This window comes from Rhinoderma darwinii, chromosome 6, assembly GCF_050947455.1.
Source record: "Rhinoderma darwinii isolate aRhiDar2 chromosome 6, aRhiDar2.hap1, whole genome shotgun sequence".
NCBI lineage: Eukaryota > Metazoa > Chordata > Amphibia > Anura > Rhinodermatidae > Rhinoderma > Rhinoderma darwinii.
This window is the reverse complement of record NC_134692.1, coordinates 142,739,345-142,749,388: the sequence shown is the minus strand read 5'-3', so window position 1 is coordinate 142,749,388 and position 10,044 is coordinate 142,739,345. Positions and strand designations below refer to the sequence as shown.

The 10,044-nt window shown below is 41.2% G+C and overlaps 1 long non-coding RNA gene across 1 annotated transcript in view; it reads right to left on the bottom strand.

Annotated features, from left to right (window-relative positions):
* The window catches only part of LOC142656003 (uncharacterized), a 126,707-nt gene that overhangs the window by 11,773 nt on the left and 104,890 nt on the right, over window positions 1-10,044 (bottom strand). The gene's annotated exons all lie outside the window — the stretch shown is intronic.

Here is a 10,044-nt window from a genome sequence, read left to right as displayed (position 1 = left end):
ATGCGCATGACAGTCACAATACCCAGACCTCTCGTGGTTCTACTGAGCTGAAACTAGATCAAAACACAACTATATTGTCATCACAGAAATGCGGGAGGTTCGGGTATTGCGGCCGTAATATGGGTGCTAAAATGTGCATAATACAGCCGTCTGTAAGCCGTTTATGTCACAAGTTTTTCTATCAGTTAAATTGTAAGGTATATTATGAGCCGCACTAGTGAGAAGGACTGATGTCTGTAATTACATGATGCAATTTGGGGCTAAATAATTAGTAGGAACTAATACATTTCCCATATACATTAGGACAGATTTACTAATATTGTCTTAAATTTAGACAGCTTAGAATTAGTCTAAAAGTGCTAAATTTATGATAGTGGCTTACGCTGGATGATAAATTTAGCGCACCTTTAGACACTTCTGTCTAACTTTATACCACCTCTAGGTTTAGTCCACTTTGGTTTAGTCCCCGTTCCTGCTAATTTACCCCCCTTGACGGATGAGTCGCAAAACAACTGTTCTTTTTAATACATTTCATTGCTAAAATTTTTCACCAAAAAGTAGGTGCAACTAAGGCCAGAATTCTGGAGCAAATCTACCCCACTGTCAGAATGATGTTTGATTTGTACTAAATCATGCCTAGAGCAGATAATCCTATAGACTAAGACATTGATGTATTTTGGAACAATGCATTGTAAAGATTAAGAATTTATTATAATCTCTTCTTTTATTGTGGACAAAATAGATTTGAAAATAAAGTAAAACATTGAAAACTTTTTTTGTTTTGGGTTTTAACTTCAAATAAACCTCTAATTCTCTCAAGTATAAAAATATCAATTACGTTCCCTTTTTTGGCGTCTCCTGCAGTCATTACAGCCCAAAACACAGTAACCTATTTAGGTCTTAAAGGGATTTTCCCATCAGAAGGAGGTCTTATCCACTTGCTGCGCAGAGAAATGCAACATTCAATTGAATGGAGTTGTGTTGCAGTCCCAATAACAGCGGTTGGACAGGACAGAGAAACTGTCAAAGGGGCTTCATGATGTGATTGCGTAGCTTAGCGTTATGCCATCACTCTGAATTGTTATTTTTTTTTGCAAACAACTGCAAATGTTCTTAACCCCTTGGAGACACGGCCAAATTCAGTTTTTTCATTTTAGTTTTTTCCTCCCCGCCTTCCAAAAGTCGTAACTTCTTAGTTTTTTTTGCCGACATAGCCGTATGAGGGCTTGTTTTTTGCGGGACAAGTTGTAGTTTGTGATGGCACCATTTATTGTACCACATAATGTACTGGGAAGCTGAAAAAAAATTATTTGTGGGGTGAAATGGGAAAAAAACAGCGATTTTTGCACTGTGCACCTTATTCTACAGGTTGATACGATTACCGCGATACCAAATTTATATGTTTTGTTTTATGTTTTACCACTTTTAAATAAAAAAAACAACTATTTTCTGAAAAAAATAAAATGTTTTGTGTCGCCATGTTCTGAGAGGCCTAACTTTTTTATTTTTCTGTCAATTAAACAATGTGAGGGCTTCATTTTTGCGAGACGAGCTGCAGTTTTCACAGATGCCATTTTGAGGTATATGAGACTTTTTGATCGCTTTTTATTTAATTTTTTTGGAGAGCTAAGGTGACCAAAGAACAGATATGCGTGTTTTATAAAAAAAATAAAATTTACGGCGTTCACCAAGCGAGTTAAACATCGCTATATTGTGATAGTTCGGACTTTTACGGACGCGGCGATACCAGTTATGTTAACTTTTATTTTTTGTAACATTACTTTAGGGGAAAAAAGTGGGTTTATTCTTAACTTTTAAATATATATTTTTTACATTTTTTTGGAACAGTATAATAATCTTTATATAACAGTTTTTACTATTTTTTAATAGACTCCCTAGGAGACTTGAACCAGCGATCATTGGATTGCTTGCATGACATACTGCAATACTAATGTATTGCAGTATATCGTGATACGGACAGTCTCCTTTGAAGCACTGCTGCTTTAAAGGAGTACAAAGATGGCAGCCCTGGGGGCCTTTATTAGGCCCCCAGGCTGCCATAACAACCATTGTAAACGGCCGATCGCACCGCAGGGCGGGATGGCGTGTTTCAGGGGGCGCCCCCGATTTTAACAATTTAAATGCTGCGGTCACGATTGACCTTAGCATTTATGGTGTTAAACGGGCGGAATCAAAGTGAACTTTGATTCCGCCCGCTGGAGTGAGGCGTCGGCTGCGTAACACAGCCGTCACCCGCCGAGTATGGGGCGCACTCAGCTTGTGAGCGCACTCCATACTTCCCCTTGGCGACAGCAATGTAATAGTATGTGGCACGTCGCCAAGGTGTTAAAGAAATACAATCATTTCCCACCTATTCTTTTCCCGATGATCCAGTGCTGATACTCCAGCGGTCCTCCCGATGCTTCTTCGTTGCAGCACTATTCATGAGCCCCTATGGTGCTTATTGACAGCTATATCCCTATTGCTGTGCATAGGGAGAGAACTGTCAATCAGCAGCTAGAGGATGGGTGGGGTTTGCGTGTCTGTCCTGTACAGAAGGGGCAGCATAAAAGTGGTGACAGATTCCCTTTAAATATTTTACGTCTCGGCTGCTTCCTTCCTACATTTTGCTATGAAGAAAAGCTGCCAACTGCTCTGTGGTACAGATTCTACATTTAATTTTTTCTCTTTATATTTCAGCACATTACTATAAAATGTTTAAAGGAACAATCCTGGTAATACTGTGCCAATTACACTTATTTTGCATCGTGACAAAGGGGGCAAGTGGTCTCCAACGCTGTTGCAGAACTACAAATCCTACGAAAGGCATGCTGGGAGTTATGGTTTTGCAACTGCTAGAGATCCACAGGTTGGAGATCACAGTCCTGGAAACTATTTCAATTATCTTTCTCTAGATTTGGCCGTTCTTACTTTTTGTAAGGTATAACAGCTCCAGTCAATCGCTTTACTAAAAAAAAAAAAAAAAAAGAAAAGAAACAAAACCACAACCTATATATATTGGGGATTTTTCTTTGCTTCCTTTTTGAAGTTACATAGTTTGCACGGTTGAAAAAAAGACACATTTCCATCAAGTTCAACCAATGGATGGGAAAAGGGAAGTAAAAAAAATTCTACACTTAGGAGCTAATATTCTTTTGTTCTAGGAAATTATCTTCGCCTTTTTTGCAGCATCTCCAGTCCCTGCTGTGACGGCTCCTGCGGTGACTATTCCATAGATTCACAGTTCTCACAGTAAAGAAGACTTGTCGCCTCTGCAGGTTGAACCTTTTTTTTTCTCCAGACGGAGGGAGTGCCCCCTTGTTTTTTTAGGGGGTTTTACATTGAACAGGATTTCACCATATTTTTTTATATGTGCCATTAATATATTTATATAAGTTAATTATGTTAATTATGTTTTTCAAGGCTAAATAGGTTTAATTTTTTTAATCTTTCCTCATAACTTAGATTCTCCATGCCCCTTATTAGCTTCGTTGCTCTTCTTTGTATTTTTTTCTAACTCCAGGGCATCCTTTCTATGAACTGGAGCCCAGAACTGAACTGCATATTGTAGATGAGGCCTCACTAATGCTTTGTAAAGTGGTAATATTACATCCCTGTCCCGTGAGTCCATGCCTCTTTTAATACACGACAATATCTTGCTTGCCTTTGAAGCAGCTGATTGACATTGTGCTGTTATTTAATTTATGATCTACAAGTACACACTGTAATGGCCGGGGTAGGGAGACAGACAGGTGAGCCCTAATCTACCCGCCACTCAGTCCCTGCCTACTTGCACGACCCATCCTAGGCGACGGTGTACAACTGGGCGACGGTCCCTACGCTCAATACGTGCACAACAGACAAACAGACAAGGGTACACAGAAGTTAAGGGAAATGGGGCAGTTGCCCACGGCAACACCGTGAGCAACAAGAGTAGTGAAGGAGCCGAGTCAAACCAGGAGTGTACGAGGTACCAAACGCAGAGCAGGAGCGTAGTCAGTAAAGCGAGGGTTAATTTAAAGCAGAGATCAATAGTACTAGCAGGAACAGCAGAGCCAGGAAACAAGACAGAATCACAGGCAAAGGAGGAGCAGGAAATGAAGGTATAAATAGACCGAGGGCGGGAGTTAGCTCTGTCTGACCAGGCTGCGATAGGTTCTCCCACTCCTCAGCCTACCAGCCTGAGTGGTAGAAGATCGAGTCACTCTATCAGACCTAGGAGCAGATGCAGACTGATTAACCACGGGCGTCGACACAGAAGCTGTGTCTGGCAAATCCTTTACACACCCAGATCCTTCTTAACAAGTGACTCCCCCAGTGTAGCTCCCCCTAGGACATATGATGCATGCAGATTATTACACCCAGATCCTTCTCAACAAGTGACTCCCCCAGTGTAGCACCCCCTAGGACATATGATGCATGCAGATTATTACACCCAGATCCTTCTCAACAAGTGACTCCCCCAGTGCAGCTCCCCCTAGGACATATGATGCATGCAGATTATTACACCCAGATCCTTCTCAACAAGTGACTCCCCCAGTGTAGCGCCCCCTGGGACATATGATGCATGCAGATTATTACATCCAGATCCTTCTCAACAAGTGACTCCCCCAGTGTAGCTCCCCTTAGGACATATGATGCCTGCAGATTATTACACCCAGATCTTTCTCAACAAGTGACTCCCCCAGTGTAGCTCCATATGATGGATGCAGATTGTTGGTACTCAGATGCATAACTTTACATTTATCTACATTAAACTTAATTTGCTAATTGGACGCCCAAACACTCAGTTTGTTCAAATCAGCTTGTAATTTACGAACATCTTCCATAGACTGAACATAGACTTACATAGACTTACATAGCTTCGTGTCATCTGCAAAAATAGAAATAGTGCTATTAATCCCATCCTCTATATCATTGATAAATAAGTTGAATAATAGTGGTCCCAGCGCTGAACCCTGGGGTCACCACTTATAACCAGGGACCATTCGGAGTAGGAATCATTGACCACAACTCTCTGGATATGGTCCTTGAGCCAATTCTCAATCCAATTACAAACTCTACTTTCTAAACCTATAGTCCTTAAAGAGACTCTGTCACCACATTATAAGTGCCCTATTTCCTACATAAGGAGATGGGCGCTGTAATGTAGGTGACAGTAATGCTTTTTATTTAAAAAAACGATCTTTTTTCACAAAGTTAGGAGCGATTTAAGTTTATGCTAATGAGCTTTCTTAATGCCCAAGTGGGCGTACTTTTACTTTCGACCAAGTGGGCGTTGTACAGAGGAGTGCATGACGCTGACCAATCAGCATCATGCACTCCTCTCCATTCATTTACACTGCACTAGCGATATAGATATATCACTATGTGCAGCCTCATACACAAGCCCTAACATTACTGCAGTGTCCTGATAATGAATACACATGAAATCCAGCCTGGACGTCATGTGTACTCAGAATCCTGACACTTCTGACTCTTTTTTGTGAGATTCCAGCAACGGATACGAAAATTTGCGAGATCTCGGAGCTAAACGAGATTTGGTTTGACTTGCCGGAATTTCACTAAAAAAGATTCAGAAGTGTCAGGATTCTGAGTACACATGACGTCCAGGCTGGATTTCATGTGTATTCATTATCAGGACACTGTAGTTACATAGTTACATATTTACATAGTTAGTACGGCTGAAAAAAGACACATGACCATCAAGTTCAACCAAGGGACGGGAAAAGGGAAGGAAAAATTTCTATACATAGGAGCTAATACTTTTTTGTTCTAGGAAATTATCTAAGCCTTTTTTAAAGCCATCTACTGTCCCTGCTGCGACCAGCTCCTGCGGTAGGCTATTCCATAGATTCACAGTTCTCACAGTAAAGAAGGCTTGTCGCCTCTGCAGGTTGAACCTTTTTTTCTCTAGACGGAGGGAGTGCCCCCTTGTTTTTTGAGGGAGTTTTACATGGAACAGGATTTCACCATATTTTTTGTATGTGCCATTAATATATTTATATAAGTTAATCATGTCCCCCCTTAGTCGTCTTTTTTCAAGACTAAATAGGTTTAATTCTTTTAATCTTTCCTCATAACTTAAATTCTCATGCCCCTAATTAGCTTCGTTGCTCTTCTTTGTATTTTTTCCAACTCCAGGGCATCCTTTCTATGAACTGGAGCCCAGAACTGAACTGCATATTCTAGATGAGGCCTCACTAATGCTTTGTAAAGTGGTAATATTACATCCCTGTCCCGTGAGTCCATGCCTCTTTTAATACACGACAATATCCTGCTGGCCTTTGAAGCAGCTGATTGACACTGCATGCAGTTATTTAGTTTATGATTTACAAGTACACCCAGATCCTTCTCAACAAGTGAATCCGCCAGTGTAGCTCCCCCTAGGACATATGATGCATGCAGGTTGTTGGTACCCAGATGCATAACTTTACATTTATCTACATTAAACTTCATCTGCCAAGTGGACGCCCAAACACTTAGTTTGTTTAAATCCGCTTGCAATTCATGAACATCTTCCATAGTCTGAACTATATTACATAGCTTGATGTCGTCTGCAAAAATAGAAATAGTGCTATTAATCCCATCTTCTATATCATTAATAAATAAGTTGAATAATAGTGGTCCCAGCACTGAACCCTGGGGTACACCACTTATAACTGGGGACCATTCAGAGTAGGAATCATTGACCACAACCCTCTGGATACGGTCCTTGAGCCAATTCTCAATCCAATTACAAACTATATTTTCTAAACCTATAGTCCTTAATTTACCCATTAGGCGTCTATGGGGGACAGTGTCAAATGCCTTTGCAAAGTCCAAAAACACTAAATCCACAGCGGCCCCTCTGTCTAGGCTTCTGCTTACCTCTTCATAAAAACAGATTAGGTTAGTTTGACAACTTCTGTCCTTAGTAAAACCGTGCTGGCTGTCACTTCTAATACTATTTTTTGTCACATAATCCTGTATATAGTCCCCCAATAGCCCCTGAAACATTTTCCCCACGATGGATGTTAAGCTTACTGGTCTATAATTACCCGGGGAAGTCCTAGAGCCTTTTTTGAAAATAGGCACCACATTTGCCCTGTGCCAGTCCCTTGGCACTATACCAGTCACTAGAGATTCTCTGAATATTATGAAAAGGGGGACAGAAATAACTGAACTAAGCTCTTTAAGAATTCTAGGGTGTAACCCATCTGGTCCCGGGGCCTTGTGCACATTTATTTTATTTAATTTAGCTTGGACCATATCAACATTCATCCAATTCAGTATATCAACTGATATATTAACAGCACTGGCACCGGCTACATCAGCTCCTCAGCACTGGCACCGGCTACATCAGCTGCTCCTTCTGTTGTATATACAGAGCTAAAGAACCCATTTAGTAACTCTGCCTTCTCTTGATCCCCTGTGACCAACTCCCCATTACCATTATCTAGGGGTCCTACATGTTCAGACCTTGGCTTTTTAGCATTTATATACTTGAAGAATTTTTTGGGATTTGTTTTACTATCCTTGGCCACCTGCCTTTCATTTTGTATTTTTGCTAATTTTATTACATTTTTACAGATTTTATTAAGCTCTTTATATTTTACAAAGGCTACAGCTGTACCCTCAGATTTGTATTTTTTAAATGCCCTTTTTTTGTCATGTATTGCCCCTTTCACAGAAGGTGTAAGCCATGTGGGGTTTAATTTGAGTCATTTATACTTGTTACCTATAGGAATAAATTTTGCACTATAATAACTCAAAGTAGATTTGAAAATCTCCCATTTATCATTTGTCCCATTATTTGACATTAGTTCTTCCCAGTCCATATCCTGAATTGCAGCCCTCATCCTGGGGAAATTGGCTTTCTTAAAATTAAATGTTTTTGCCCTCCCAGCCTGCGTTTGTTTTTTACAGTATAGGTAAAATGTAACTATATTGTGATCACTGTTACCGAGGTTTTCACGAACATTGACATTCCCAACAAGATCTGCATTATTAGAAATGACCAGATCCAACAGAGCTTCACCTCTAGTCGGGTCTTCCACAAACTGGCCCATAAAATTTTCCTGCAACAGGTTGAGGAAATGTCTCCCCTTTGCAGTTGAAGCCGAACCATGACACCAATTAATATCCCAGTAATTAAAATCTCCCATTATTACTACAGTACCCGCCTGTGCAGCCCGCTCCATCTGTTTATATAGCTGACCTTCCATCTCCTCAGTTATATTGGGGGGGTCTATAGATTACACCAAAAGTAATTTTTTCCGTGTTTACCTCCCTTTCTAGTTCCACCCACAAGGTTTCAACCTCCACACAATCTTCACCCACTATTGTCTCTTTCACTCTCGCCTTCATATCATTTCTCACATACAGACATACACCACCACCTTCATATCGCTTCTCACATACAGACATACACCACCGCCTTTCCTATTTGTCCTGTCTTTCCGAAACAGTGTAAAACCCTGTAGATTTACAGCCCAGTCATGTGAAGAGTCCAGCCATGTTTCAGCAACACCAACTATATCTATATTTTCTTCCAGTATCAAGGCCTCCAGCTCCCCCATTTTGCTTGCTAGACTTCTGGCATTTGTGAACATACACTTTAACTTGCCTGTCAGTTTTTCACTTTTATCAGAAATGTGATTTGACATTATTTGGGCATTTTTTTTACACTGCTGTACTGTAACAAAAGGATCTCCTTATCTTGTTGCCTAGTCCTCTCCCCACATTCTGTTTCTCCCCCCACCAATATAGTCTGACCCCTCTCTAACCTGGCTACCCCTTTTTTTTCTACATTGACCTCCCTCCTCAACCCTAGTTTAAATACTCCGCCACCCCAGCTAGAATTCTCTCCCCCAGCACAGCGGACCCCCTTCCATTTAGGTGCAAATCATCTGCAGAATACAGTTTGTACCCCAATGAAAAGTCAGCCCAGTGCTCTAGGAACCCAAAGCCTTCTCCTCTACACCAAGACTTAAGCCATGCATTTAACTCCCTGAGCTCCCGCTGTCTTTCCTGTGATGCGCATGGCACAGGCAGTATTCCTGAGAATACAACCTTGGAGGTCCTTCCCTTCAGCTTGTGGCCTAGTTCTTTAAAATTATTCTTAAGGCTCCTCCACCTACCATTTATTCTGTCGTTGGTACCGACATGGACCACGACAGCTGGATCATCACCAGCCCCTCCCAGCAATTTGTCCACCCGTTCCACCACATGCCGAACCCTGGCACCAGGGAGACAGCAAACCATTCGGTTGAGGTGGTCTTGGCGACAAATTATTCTATCCGTCTTCCTGATTATAGAATCCCCTACGACTATCAATTGTCTTGGCTTACCTGCATTACCATCCCGCTGACTACTAGCTGGGCTGTTATCCCGGCTGTTAGGGAGATCAGTATCCACTAGGGCTGCCATTTCTGAGACCGACACCCTCGCATCATCACCCAACTTGGCAATTTTGGTTGGAATGTCAGAAACCTGTAGTAATGTTAGGGTTTGTGTATGAGGCTGCACATAGCAATATATCTATATCGCTAGTGCAGTGTAAATGAATGGAGAGGAGTGCATGATGCTGATTGGTCAGCGTCATGCACTCCTCTGTACAACGCCCACTTGGTCGAAAGTAAAAGTACGCCCACTTGGGCATTAAGAAAGCTCATTAGCATAAACTTAAATCGCTCCTAACTTTGTGAAAAAAGATCGTTTTTTTTAAATAAAAAGCACTCCTGTCACCTACATTACAGTGCCCATCTCCTTATGTAGGAGATAGGGCACTTATAATGTGGTGACAGAGTCTCTTTAATTTACACATTAGACATCTATGAGGGACACTGTCAAATGCCTTTGCAAAGTCCAAAAACACAATATACCTACAGCGGCCTCTCTGACTAGGCTTCTGCTCACTTCTTCATAAAAACAAAATCAGGTCTGATAACTTCTGTACTCAGTAAAACCGTGCTGGCCGTCACTTCTAATACTATTTTTTGTCTCATAATCCTGTATATAGTCCCCCAATAGCCCCTCAAACATTTTCCCCACGATGGAGGT